This window comes from Sorex fumeus, unplaced genomic scaffold (assembly GCF_029834395.1).
Source record: "Sorex fumeus unplaced genomic scaffold, SorFum_2.1 ptg000008l, whole genome shotgun sequence".
Taxonomy (NCBI): domain Eukaryota; kingdom Metazoa; phylum Chordata; class Mammalia; order Eulipotyphla; family Soricidae; genus Sorex; species Sorex fumeus.
The window spans coordinates 74,164,367-74,178,519 of record NW_026606065.1 but is presented as its reverse complement, the minus strand read 5'-3'; the positions used below and the strand labels follow the sequence as shown (position 1 = coordinate 74,178,519).

The following is a 14,153-nucleotide window of genomic DNA, read 5'->3' as shown; positions in this document are numbered from 1 at the left end:
GCTCCGGGCGCCTGAGAGGTGGGGTCGGTATAAAGAGGTTGAGGTCACGGAGAAGGGGGCGAAAGCGCGCCGGGGACTGGAGCTGGAGGCGAGCGACCTTTTTCGCCTCCAGGCGCTCAACCCCCCCAACCCACCCCCCACCCACTCCAGCCCCAGCCCCCCGTTCCCGATCTCTCGGCTCGGTCGCCCTCGGGAGCCAGATCGGTCCGGGTGTGGGCTCGCTGGCTCCCGGCCCGCGGGCTCGCGCGCCGCCCTCCGCCCGGCGCAAACAGCTGTTCTCCGGGAGCTCGCCGCCTTCAACTTGGCCCGCTAAGTCCGCTCCGCACCTTAGACCGGCGGAGTCACCCGGACCTGTAGGCTGGGAGTGGGAGAAGAGGGAGGGGGGCTTCGTCTTTTAAAAAGGGAAGGGGGGAAAAAAAGTGAAACAGCTGGCTCTCAGCGCCAGGAGTTGCGGAGTTCGGGGGTCTGCCTTAGAACTTTCCGTGCCTAGCGGGGCCCCAGCCGCTCCGCCCCCGCGACGCCCGCGCCCGCGCCCGGGGCCGGGCCGGCTTGCTCGGCTTGCTCGCTGGCGGAGCGCGTGGGCAGCGCCGGCGGGAGCCGAGGTGCTTGCACTTGTCAGGTGAGTCATCTGCGCACTTCTCGTCGCGCTTCCCATATGGTCTAGCGGTTAGGATTCCTGGTTTTCACCCAGGCGGCCCGGGTTCGACTCCCGGTATGGGAACGGAAACCTTTCTTTTAATGAATCCTGCCAGGGGGCACTTTAACTTTTTCTACCTCTGGGTCGCGCCTCCCGGCGCCCTTTCTAACTCGCGTTTTCCTCCCCGGGTGGGTCTATGGAAGGGAAAAAAAAAGAACCTCAAGAACTCGAGTGTATGCAGTTGGTTTCGGGAGCGGTCGGGTCGCCGGCTTGGCTGCGCCCTGCGAGCTGGAGCAAGAGGTGGTTCGCCCGGGGCGGAGCGGCAGCGGCCGGAGTTTCACTTTCCCCCCCCTCCCCTCCACCGGGCTGCTTTCCCGCCCCGGGTCGTCCTTTTCCAGGCTCGCGGGTGATGATGATTAACTAACGCGGCCTCGCCTTATCGCCTCCCAGCTACCCCCCTCGGGCCCACACCCTTCCCGGCCGCCCCTGGCTGACTCGTCCCCAGCGACGCGGGGCGTGTTTGTCCCCTGCCCTCGCCCGCCCCCCTACCCCCCCCCCCCCCCGGGGAGCCCGCGCCGGGCCAGCTGCCTCCCCAGCTCTCCGGCCCGCGTTCGCAAGACCCCCCCCCCCCCCCTTTCCTCCGCCCATCCCAACAAAACAGCCTCTCCGGGCGCGGTGGGGACCTCCTGGGGCGGGACCCACCTCCAGCACCGCCGGGGGTCGCCCCGCGCCTCCCGGCAGCGGAGGAGCCAAGCCCCGAAACCCATCTGCTATGTAACCCATCCCAGTTAGACTTTTTTGGGGGCGGGGGGCGCTGGTCGCAGCTCAACAAACTGTCCCTCCAGACTTAAAACCCACGGAGAGACATGAATGCTTTTTTTTTTTTTTTTTGGTTGGAAAGGCCTTGGGGAACGGGAATTTCCCCCACCCCCCCTCCTCCTCCTCCTCCTCCTCCTCCTCCTCCCCCCCCCCTTGGCCCTCCTCCTCCTCCTCCTCCTCCTCCTCCTCCTCCTCCTCCTCCTCCTCCTCCTCCTCCTCCTCCTCCTCCTCCTCCCCTCCCCCTCCCCCTCCCCCCTTGGCCCTCCTCCCCACGAGTTGCGGAGAAGAAAAATACCACTCTGATGAGATGTCTTTGCAGGGGAAAATTGACTTTCGAAAGAGCAATGTTTGGAGCGCTGTTGATAGGAAATCAGGGGTGTGTGTATGGGGGGCGGGGGGAGACTTGGAAGAGAAAATCGACCCCAGACTGCAGAGGGGATTTTGTAACAAAGTTTCACTGTGTTTTTAAGTATAGAAGCCCTGTGTTTATTACAAAGAAGAGGCAGCTGTGTCAGCAGCATGTGAGCTGTATACGAAACAAAAGCGTTATCTTAAAAAGCTAGCTGAAATGAGAAGATGGGGTGAGCGATCATGTCTATTGGGCTTCTGGAAACGGAAGTTTGAAAAAGCGGGCCGTCCCGAGGATGGGTTTCGGGTCCTTGACGTTACTAAAAGATGTTTGGAGTTGTTAGTGTATGCGCATTCCCAAACTGGTAGTTTAAACTGCGCGGTGAGTTTTGAAATCTCTTATATGGGTAGGCATGGTTAAGAATTACTATGGATTGTAAATAAGCCTCCACAACTATAAAATATTTTTTTAGTCATCCCCATTTGAATAGTTGCATTAAACCAAAAGCATGCTTTTGAGAGATACCAGATCTCAGGTTCTTCATATTAAGAGGCGGAGACTACAATGCTGAATGGAATCACATTTTACCCCATGCTGTATGTAACCTCCTGTAGGTAATTTCACCTCTGCTCTGCATTTGGAGCCTGGAAGTTCTTGATAACACAGGTCATCCACAATTTAGCTAGAATTGCAAGACTCGGTTAGGCAGTGAAAGTGGAAAGGTTTCATTTGAATATTGTCATTATTAAGAAAACGCTCATTTTAATTTGGAAGGAAAGATCCCTGTGCCTTCAAGTCTTCCCTTCTGACTTTGCCCTTTTGTTACGGTGTCACATATCCTACCTAGTGATTTTTCAATTGAGCACCATGGAGATGGTGCCTTTGCTGTGTACTGGAGGGTATGCTGAGGGGAGCAGTTTGATGATTATCACCGTCGGAGTTGCAGACTCATCGTAGACCATGTATGCTAGGTGGAACCAGGTAAAAGCAACATCTGACAAGCACTGCAGGAGCACAGAAATGAAAAATCAGTTCACTTGGGGAGGAGAGTGAGCATTGGACCTTGAAGAACTGGTTGGATTTCTCCTACTGGGCAATGTGAATCATAAAGCTGAGGAGGGGAGTGGGAAGCTGGGGCTGGCAGGTACTCACTCTGGTTATGCTGGAGCAGAGTGCCTGGAGGGGAAGCCGAGGCAGGTCAAGCCCAGGCTGCAGAGGGAGTTTTAATGTGGTAAATTTTGATGATGTCGATAGAGTGTTAAAAGTGTTACTTACTTTGGGTAATTTTTTTGAAATCCAAAAGCTCATAGTTTATATCAGCATGTTCTTAGGTTTTAGATTTAGCAATTGAATATTTTCATTTTTTGAGTTTGTACCATGCCCAGCTGTGTCCACAGCTTATTCCTGACTTTATGTTAATGGATCACTCCTGGCAGGGCTCAGCAGCTCCTGATTAGTTCAGTACTAATTGCAGTGCAGCACTATCCTCCCATTGGTCATTGATTTGCTGGAGAGGGCCCAGTAATATTGTGAGACTTGTTACTGTGTTTGGAATATCGAATAAGTTACGGGGAGCTTGCCAGGCTTTGCTGTGCGGGCGAGATACTCGATAGCTTGCTGGGCTCTCTAAGAAGGGTGGAGGAATCGAACTTGAACTCCGGTCAGCTGCGTGCAAGGCAAACGCCCTACCCGCTGTGCTATTGAATATTTAATTGAAAGACTGAAGAGGGTCAGAAAGACAGTACAGAGTTTATGGTACTTTCCTTGTAGCCAGCCATGGTTCGAATCCCTGGCACCACATATGGTCCATTCGAGCACTGCCAGGTTTGACTCCCCAAAACACTAAAATAAAATAAAACTGAAAAAAAAAGCAATCAACTGGAATTCAATTTAAAAGAATGAATAGATTTAAATTATGAGAATGATCTGAAAATTATTTCCTCACCATATTAGTATTGTCCTCCCATTGTTCATCAATTTGCTTGAGCGGCACCAGTAATATCTCCATTGTGAGACTTGTTACTGTTTTTGGCATATTGAATAAGCCAAGAGGAGCTTGCCAGCCTCTGCTGTGGGGACGAGACACTCTTGGTAGCTTGCTGGGCTCCCTGAGAGGGATGGAGGAATCAAACCCGGGTCGTCAGCGTGCAAGGCAAATGCCCTATCCACTGTGCTATTGCTCACCATATTAAAAACTACTGTTCTAAGAGCTGCTAGTAATTGGTAAGAAATACACTTTGTTAAGACAAAGTGATGAGTTTGTGAGGATTCATTCATATGCTTACGCCTTGTTACCAAAATACCACTGGTAAATCATTTTAAGAATTCTCTCTTGGGTGACAAAATAAAGTTATACTAACTATCTGGCATGTATTAGTTTTGGTATTTTACTGTTAGCTACCATTGAGTGTAACCAGAAGTGTTCAGGGTTTACTATTCGCATAACTAAACACCTATACTGAAAGAAAGAAAAAAGGAATTGTGGGGGTACGGGTGTTCCCAAGTCGTGCTCGGGTGCCCACAGTTTCAGGGAGTATGGGTAAAAGCCCATGGACTCTCAAGTGATCTCCAATGCCACCATCAGCTGGTCTCACTTACCTCCAACTTTGTCTCCTACCTTCTGCCACTTCATTATATTAAATACACACTGACTCATTCCTGTTTACTGAACAGGCCAAAGTTGGTCTTTTTTGTCTTATTACTTGAAGTTTTTACGGCCTTAAATACTCTCCCCTTCAACTTTTCATCTCGTGTCAGTGTTATGTTCTCAGAGAAGCCTTTTTTTAAAAAATTTTATTAATGAAACACCATGAGGTACAGTTGTAGACTTACAAATGTTTGTGCTTGGGTCTCAGTTATACAATGATCAAGTACCCATCCCTCCACCAGTGCCCATTCTCCACCACCAATGATCCCAGTATCCCTCCCACTCCCCCATCCTACCCCGCCTCTGTGGCAGGGCATTCCCTTTTGTTCTCTCTCTCCTGTTGGGTGCTGTGGTTTGCAAAAGAGGCATTGAATGGCAATCATGTTTGGTCTATAGTCTACTTTCAGCATGTGTCTCCCATCCTGGGAGAATCCTCCTAACACCCTTTGCTTGGTGCTCCCTTCTCTACCTGAGCCGCCTTTTCCCCTAGCGTGTTCGGCTGGCCTCCAAGCCATGGAGTGAACCTCTTGGTAATTATCTCGGCTATTCTTGGGTGTTAGTCTCCTATTTTGTTACTTTATATTCCCCAGATGAATGCAATCTTTCTATGTCTGTCCCTCTCCTTCTGACTCATTTCGCTTAGCATGATACTTTCCATGTAGTACCACTTGTATGTAAATTTCATGACTTCATCTTTTCTAACAGCTGCATAGTACTCCATTGTGTAGATGTACCAAAGAAACAGATGACTGGTTTCTTTAATCAGTCATCTGTTCTCGGGCACTCGGTTGTTTTCCAGATTTTGGCTATTGTGAACAGTGCAGCAGTGAACATAGAAGTGCAGATGTCATTTCAACGGTACTTTTTTGCCTCTCTGGGATATATTCCCAGGAGTGGTATTGCTGGGTCAAATTGGAGCTCAATTTCTAATTTTTTGAGCATTGTCCATACTGTTTTCCAAAAGGGCTGAACTAGTTGGCATTCCCACCAGCAGTGAAGGAGGGTCCTTTCTCGCCACATCTGCAGAGAAGCCTTTTCTAACCAGCCTGACTAAAGACTCTTTTTTTTTCTGGTTACTTATCCCTATTTTATATTACTCTTAAAAAAAAAATCTGAAATCTATTTGTGTCTCTTTTTTGTCTTTTGAAAAAAATCTTTTTTTTTTTTTTGGCTTTCTGAGTCACAGCTCCTGGCTCTGCACTCAGCATTTACTCCTGGTGGTGCTCAGGGAACCAAATTGGGATGCTGGGGATTGAACCCAGATCAGCTGCATGCAAGGCAAACATCCTACCCACTGTACTATTGCCCCAATCCCCTACTTTCTTGTCTTATTCCACTATATTCTAGAATATAAGGTATTGGAGATACTGTATTGTGGGGTCTTACTCATTCTGTAAGATTCAAACAGTAAGGGCCTAGAGATAGCTCAGCAGTCAGGGGGTGTGTGGGATTGAAGTTTGAACGTGGACTCCATGCACCCTCTGCATCCCCTCAAAACCAGGTATGTCTTGAGACCACCAGGTGGCTGTAATGGTCTCAGGCACTTCAGGGCTAGAGCACCTAGTGTTGAACCACTAATCCCAAGAGGTTTGAGTATTTGCAGGAGTGTCCCCAGATGTGAGCACTGCTTGGGAGGTCTGAAGTAAGAAAGGAGGGATGAAGGGAGGATGGGTTGGATCAGACAACAGAGAGGAAGTTGGACACCCACGCATTACCTGTGGAGTGTGAAAGGGTGCTATCACTTTGGTAAATAGTTTAGACATCCCCTCAAAATGTTAAACAAGATGGCACATTTAGAGGATCACGTGCTTTGGAGGCAGAAGTCCCAGGCCCAATTCCCATCCTGCCCCTTGCTCTGCTGGGGGAAAAATCCTAGCTTAAAGGAGAAGATTGCCCCCCCCCCCCCAGCAATGCTTAAATATAGCCCACAACAACACCCTCAACACAGCTACATAGTTACTATATGATCCCATAATTTTACTCATAGGTACATGCCTAAAAAAAAAATTAAAGCATGTCAAGCATGTCCAAATAAAAAGTTTGTACACATTCATAGCAACAGCATTTTCCATAAACAGTAGAAACAACAGACATGTTCAAACTGATAAATGAATATATAACGTGTATATTCACACCAATACTTGGCAATAAAACGTGTACATTCACACCAATATTTGGCAATAAAAGGAACAAAATACCATATGTATCACAGCGCAGATCACGGTCACGGTCCTCCCGTTGTTCATCGATTTGCTCGAGCAGGCCCAGTAACGTCTCCATCATGAGACTTGTTACTGTGTTTGGCATATCGAGTACATCATGGGTAGCTTGCCAGGCTCTGCCGTGCGGGCGAGATACTCTCGGTAGCTTGCTGGGCTCTCCGAGAGGGGCGGAGGAATTGAACTCAGGTCGGCCATGTTGGCTGCATGCAAGGCAAACGACTTTCCGCTGTGCTATTGTTCCAGCCCAACGCAGATCAATCTCAAGAACATTTTGCGGAGTGAAAAAGCTCCAAACAAAAACCGAAGTTTTACATGATGCCATTACTGTTATAATATCTAGAATAGACAAATTATAGAGAAAAAATTAACGGCTGTCTAGGATGGGAAGGAACTTTTGAAGGTGGTTAAAAAGTGATTGGTCATGTATAATTAAGGGTTCATTTTAGGTCGATTAAAATGCTCTAAAAATTGAGACCGGAGAGATAGTAAGGAGCCTTGAAAGTCTGACCCAGGTTTGCTCCCAGGAACTGTTTCTGGTACCCTGAACAGAGCCAGGAGTAAGTGCTACACACTGCTGGGTATGGCCCAAAAACCAAAAAGGGGGGGAAAAGAGTCCTAAGATTAGACGATGGTAATGTTCAACTCTGTATAGCTTTGGGGTCACTTTGGTGGGGGTTCGGGTAACTGTGTGGTATGGGGGATTAAACCCAGGCCTGCCACTGCAAAGTATGCATTCTAGCTCTTCAAACTATGTCCCTGACCCTCATCAGTGTACAACTCTGAATGTAGGAAATATATTAAATTCTACTTCTTGGTCTGGCCATGTGTCTTTGGTGGTCATGCGGAGTCTTTGAAAGCAGTGCTCATTGGGACCAGGGTCCTACAGACAGTAATAAACCAGTCACTTCATTGCTCAGGCCTGCAGTGCTGGGGACCACCAGGCCTTTGATGGTCTTTGAAAGCTGGTTAAAACTTTTTGTCAGTGATAAAAGTGGGGGTTGGAGACAAGGAGTTAAGAGGAAGTAAGCAGGAGCAGAGGCATGTGAGCAATTGCTAGCACATTTTAGCTGAGCTGAGGATAGGAATGGAAAATAAGGTAGCACAAATAGATTAGTGTTTGTAGCAGATGTCGTCTTAGATCTCTATTATGCCCCTGACCCCAAGTGTGCTTCCAGTGACCCTTACTTGTAAAGACCCCGAACCTGCAGAGAGCTCAGATGCATGCTATGGTACCCTCTTAATGGTTGTGAACCAGGGATTTGCCCTTTAGTCAGAAGTATTACTTGGAGCAGGGACCTTTGACTTGTTCCCTCGATATCAGCACTTTGTACAGTGCTTGGCACGCTGAACATTCAGAAAACACCAGAAGGAAGGAAGGAAGTTGGGAAATTTCTTTTATGAATCTTTTTGACTCTTGCAAGCCCTTTGTCTCTTTGACATACACAGTTTGTAAAGTTCTGATTGTAAAGGTCCTTCAGTGTGGGTGTAAGGTGTTGACTTAGCTAGTAAGGAATTTCTAGTAATTTGGTAAATGCTTAATGAAATTAACTTGGCAATCGTGTATAGGATGAACTGGAGAATAGAAGGTTGTCTTGGTGCCTGTACCCATTTTCTCATTCCTGCCCCTACGTCCACTCTCCCTAAGTTGGGCCTTGATCTCGGTCTTTTGTAGTGTAATAACTTAACAGCTATCCTTGTCTCTGGTTTTCTTCCTAAAAAGGGTAGCAGCAACAGAAGTGGCACATTTAAGGAAACATTTAAAGGAAGGAAGTAAATATGTCTAATGGAAATAAGTCTGATGAATAGATTTTTTTTAAGCATGCAGGTAATTTTTGCTACTAGGCATGGTCAGCATGACAAACTCTAGCTCCATTCATGTGGCAAATCGTATGATTTCATCCTTTCTTATAGATGCATACTATTCTGTAGTGTACTTATATCATAATGTAATGTGTGATTCATAACTTATATGTACATACAGTTAACTGCAAAACCAAAAGACCCCCTTATTTTAGGGAACTCCCTTTTTTTCTTACTGTAAATGATCTTGCCCAACTTACCTTGATATAAACACTTTTATCTTAGGATGTCATAATTGTAATTCCTTATCTAATGATATTCTTCTGAACTGTAACCCCAACGTCATTGCTGTACTTGACTCCATAATGTAATCCAGGCATCATTGCTGCACTTGTTGCCATATTATTACTCCAACATCTTTCCTGTACAGTCTGTTTCATGCTAGACAAGAAGTCACAAACCCCACAGATGCTCTGTATAAGTGCTCCTGGAACCCCTGATCCCTGAGTATATAGCTTTAGGTGCTTTGCCTGGCTATGTTTCCTAGCCCAGCCAGCCAGTGTAAATAAAGACCTCCTTGTTTTCCTGCCAAGTCTGTCTGGGTGTGCTTGATTAAGCAAACTTCCAGTACAACAATAACATGATCCATTCATCCATGGTGGACATTTGGGTTGTTTCTGTATCTTGGATGTAGTAGTGAGTGCTGCAATGAATATAGATGTGCGTATATCTTTTCAAATTAATGTTTTTGTGTTTTCGCAGAAGAAAAAGAAGTGATATCACTGGATAATATGAGAGTTGGTTTTCTTGTTGTTGTGTTTGTTTGTTTGTTTGTTTGTTTTTTGAGAAATCTCCATTATACAGAAGTTAAACTGGATGACATTCCCACCAACAGTGAATCAAGGATTCCTTTCTCATCATAATCCTACAAACATTGGATATTTCCAGTCTTTTGTTTTGGAATCACACCTGGCATTGCTCAGGGCTTACTCATAGCTCTAAGCTCAGGGACCACTCTTAAAAGGCTCAGGGGACTGTATGGGGTCTTGGGGTTCGAACCCACATATGCTTTGTGCAAGGCAGGTATCCTACTCACTGTACTATCTCTTCCAGTGCCTTATTTTCAGTTTTTTTTTAAAATTGGGGGGTGGAGCCAGAGTGATAGGACAGCAGTTACGGCTTTTGCCTTGCAATGTGGCTGAGGGTTAGGTCCCTGGCACCCCCTGTGGCCCCAGAGCCCAGGTGGAAATGATGTCTGATACTGGTGTGATGGGGTTGAGATCTGAGGTCGGGTAAACCATCCACATGGAATTTGATCATGGCTGATTGTAAAGTTGGGCACTATGAATAACTGTAAATTACAGTACCTCAATAAAAAAATATTTTAAAAAAATTGGGGGGAGGCTAGCATTTCACATCCAATGTTATGCAGGACTTACCATTTTCCTGGTGCTGTGCTCAGGGATCATTCTTGGTGGGGCTCAGGGGACCATATGGGATGCCAGGGATAGAACCTGTGTTGTCTGTATGCAAGGCAAGTGCCCAATCCAGTGAACTGTTGCTCTGACCCTAATTCCAGACATTTTGATATGTGCCATTCTTGGTAGTATGAGAAAATACCTCATTTTTTAAATTTGAATTTCCCTGATCATTGACAGTCACTTTTCATAGGCATTTTGCCATCCAGATACCTTCTTCGAGAAGAGTGTCTCTTCATCTCTCCGCATTTTGGATGGAGGGGTTGGATTTTTGTTGCTGTGCTTTCTGTTTTATAAATCTTACTAGACTTTCATGTGATGTATTGTGTGCAGATAATTTTCTACCGTTTGTCAGTGTCTTTTTATTTCAGCCTGAGTTTCTTTTGCTGTGCATAAACGCTTTTATTTGATACAGTCCCATTCGCTTATTTTTGTTTTTGTTATCTTGGTCTCAGTGGTCAGCTCATTGAAGATACCTCTGAGATACATTTCCTGAATAGTTCCACCTATGTTTTCTTAAGTGTATTTTAATGGGTTTTGGTCTAATCTTGACGTCTAGTCTTTAATCTACTTTGAATTAACTTTTGTGAATGGTGTGGAATACGGTTCAAGTTTTTTTTTTTTTTTTATGTGGCTTTCTAGTTTTCCCAGCACCATTTGTTGAAGTTATTTTCCTGGCTTCTGAGTACACTTCATTTAGCTCCTTTGTTGTAGATTAACTGCCAATAAATCTGAGGATTTAATTTAGGACTTAATTCTGTTTCATTGGTCTGTGAGTCTGTCTTTGTACCATGCAGTTTTATTATTATAGCTTTGTAGTACAATTCAGAGTTGGGAAAAACAATACTTTCCATTTCATTTTTCTTAGAATTACTTTCAGGGAGTTTCATAGTTTGAAACAAATTTAGTAATTTTTTTCCAAGTCTTTGGAGAACTTTGTTGGAATTATGGGTATTCCATTGCAATTTTAGAATGTTTTGAGTAGGAAGGTCATTTTGATGATGGATCTTCCAATTCCATGAACAGGGAACAATTTTCTTTTCCCTGGTGTTGTCTAGTCTAACAGTGATTTACAGTTTGGCTATATGTCCTCCTTTGTATTGCCTCCTTTGTTGATTCCTAAGTTTGTATGTTTTTGGAAAGAATTGTCTTTTTAATTTTTTTTCCTTCTAGTTCATTATTTGCATGCAGACATACCACAGAATTGTGTGTGTTAATTTTGTAACTTGCTACCTTGCTGTATTGATTTATTGTTTTTAAAGAGTTTTTTGGTGGTTTCTTTTGGGTTTTTAATCTGTGTTGTCTGAAGATAGTGACAGTTTGACTTCTTTCCCAGTTTTTGTTGTTTGTTTTTGGATCACACTTGCTGATTCTAATGGTTATTACTGGCTCTGTGCTCAGGGCTCACATTGTGGTACAAAGGGGACCATATCTGATGCTGGGGATTGAACCCAGGACAGTTGTGTGCAAGGCAAATGATTTACCTGCTGTATGAGATATCTCTTAAGCTTCCCCCCCTTTTTTTAAATGGAGTTAGTTTTTAATTGTTAAAAATATCCAAGTTCAGGGGCTGGAGCAATAGCACAGTGAGTAGGGTGTTTGCAGCCAACCCGGGTTCGATTCCCAGCATCCCCTATGGTCCCCTGAGCACCGCCAGGGGTAATTCCTGAGTGCAGAGCCAGGAGTAACCCCTGTGCATTGCGGGGTGTGACCCAAAAAAGCAAAAAAAAAAAAATCCAAGTTCAATGAATTGGCCTTGATTGCATTTATGTAAGTGATTTGTGTTATTATGTATTATTTAGAAAAGCAGTCTGCTCACAAATTAAACTGGTAAACCAGCTTGATCAAAATGAAATGGTGATTGTGAAAGACTTAACTGTTCTCTGCAAGTCAGGAAATGTTTCAGTCTTGAGCACTACAGAATAAAACTTGCCAGCAGATGAGCTGTTCGAAGCCTAGTGTTGTAAATAGCCTCCACACCTGTATTCCCTGCAGTGTCAGGAGGAATGGTAGAGCTATTTTGTGTTATCAGTGAAGTAAAAGTGGGCAGAAGCAGCACTCTGAGGTTAGCAATTATATGTTCTTTCTGGGCTGGAGCGATAGCACAGCGGGTAGGGCGTTCGCCTTACAAGCGGCCAACATGGCCGACCCGAGTTCGATTCCTCCGCCCCTCTCGGAGAGCCCGGCAAGCTACCGAGAGTATTCGATATGCCAAACACAGTAACAACAAAGTCTCCAATGGAGACGTTACTGGGCCCGCTCGAGCAAATCGACGATCAACGGGAGGGCCTTTACCTTTACCTTTACCTTTACCTGAGTCTGATATCTAGGTGAGGAAGAAAATGGACAAAGTATTAATTGAACTTTTAGTCTCTTAAATAACCTGATCTTTAGGACACTTACATTTTGGTAATGAAGTAATTGTCAAATATAATGATGAGGGGATTATTTTTGTTTGTTTTTCTGAAAAGTATCATAAATATGATACTTTTAGTATCTGGGGGTTTTATTTATTTTGGTTGATTTGGTTTGGGGGCAGTTTCTGGCTCAGTTCTGGGGCTCACTCCCAGCAATACTCAGAGGAGTATACAGTGTTAGGGATTGAGCCTGGACTTCCTACATGCAACCTATTGCTCAGTGGGGTGCAACCCTCCTGTGTTTGAACCCATTGAGCTATTTCTCTGGCTCCAAATGCCTGAGTTTTAACCTTTTCAGAGTAAATGTCTGGGGCTGTGGGAAACTTTTCTGAATTATCTTTTGCTACATCCATTGATTTAATATTTTACAATTGAGGGCTAGTGAGTAATATTTTTCCCTATATTTTTTTGAAGTGTCAGGGATTGGACCCAGGGCCTCATGCATGCAAGGCAAGTACCCTATAGCTGAGCTATATCTCCAGCTGAACACTGAGTAATTTTGCTTTTGTTTTTTGGGCCTCCTAAGGGATATCCAAGAGGAATCCTAAGGGGCTCCTCCTGACAGTAGGTTCAGTTCCGGGGCAGAGGCCACAATGGTGCTCAGACCCTGCAGTAACGGGATTTTTTTTTTTTTGTATGTAGGAGTACTGCTATTTATTCGGCCACTGATTAGCTGATTGAATTGGGCATGAACTCCACCTTACTTTTTTCTTTTTTCATAAATTTATTTTTTTTCCTCTTATATTTATTTATTGAATCACTGTGGGAAAAGTTACTAAGCTTTCAGGTTTAAGTCTCAGTCATATAATGATCAAACACCTTTCCCTTCACTGGTACTCATTTTTCACCACCAAGGACCCCAATATACCCCTCTCTCACCCCTCCCAATGCCTGTGAGGCAGATGATTTCTACTTAACTCTTCTCTACATTGATTACATTCATTATTTTGACAAAAGGATGCACCATTATTGTTTAGAATTCCCCCCCCCCCCAACAATCAGAATTGCTGAAAAGGCATTGTAAAATACTTTGTTTTCTATAGCTGGTTATGAGAATCATATAATGTCATGCGGCCGCGATTTTGGATTTCTGCAAAGAGCCAGATAATTATGAGATTGGTTTCTGTGTGTCTGGTGTTATGGCTGTGCCCGAGAGCCGCTTGTGGGGGGGCAACTTGTGACCTCGGTAGGGCATGAAGGACCAGCCTGTACCGCCCCCCTTCCCATGAGACTGCAGTTGCCCCATCACCACCGACTCATACCGGCAATTACCTTGCTGCTAGGGGGGAAAAAGGCACAAGGGAGCAACACCCTTTCCCTCCTGGGGAGGCATGGTGCCGTAGTTTAATGCATGGTCCATTTACTTTTCTGCTGCAAGCTGCTGGGCTCTGGATTAAGTCCTTTTGCCTCTGGAGCCATGGCCGTGCTTGTGGGGGGCAACTCGTGACCTTGGTCGGGCATGAAGGACGAGCCTGTACTGTCCCCCTTCCCATGAACTGCAGTTGCCCTGCAGTGGCGGGATTATCTGGACCACCCAGCGGTGCACAGGGAATACAGGGCCACAACAGGCAGTATTGGAGACCTCCAGAGATGCTCCCAGTAATGCTCAGGCATGCACCTTAACCCTTGTACTGCAGAGTACAGTCTGATGCTGATTTTTAGTATTACATTAAATGATAAAATAAGGATTTCTTGCTTATTGCCAAAAATATGTTGTTTTGTTTTTATTTTTTTCACATTCTTTGCCAAAAAAGTATATAGATATGAGTTAAGAGCAATTTTTT

The 14,153-nt window shown here is 45.2% G+C and overlaps 1 protein-coding gene and 1 non-coding gene across 3 annotated transcripts in view; both read left to right on the top strand.

The window, feature by feature from the left end:
* Nucleotides 1-426: 426 nt before the first annotated feature.
* ELF1 (E74 like ETS transcription factor 1) overlaps nucleotides 427-14,153 on the top strand; it is a 117,901-nt gene continuing 104,174 nt past the window's right edge. The window contains exon 1 of one of the 2 annotated variants that reach the window (XM_056109782.1): nucleotides 427-619. The gene's annotated coding sequence lies outside the window, so the exon portion shown is untranslated. The remainder of the gene's footprint in view (nucleotides 620-14,153) is intronic. The other variant, XM_056109784.1, reaches the window with a different exon arrangement.
* Nucleotides 650-721, top strand: TRNAE-UUC (transfer RNA glutamic acid (anticodon UUC)). Its single transcript has one exon. It is a non-coding gene; the product is annotated as a tRNA-Glu (tRNA).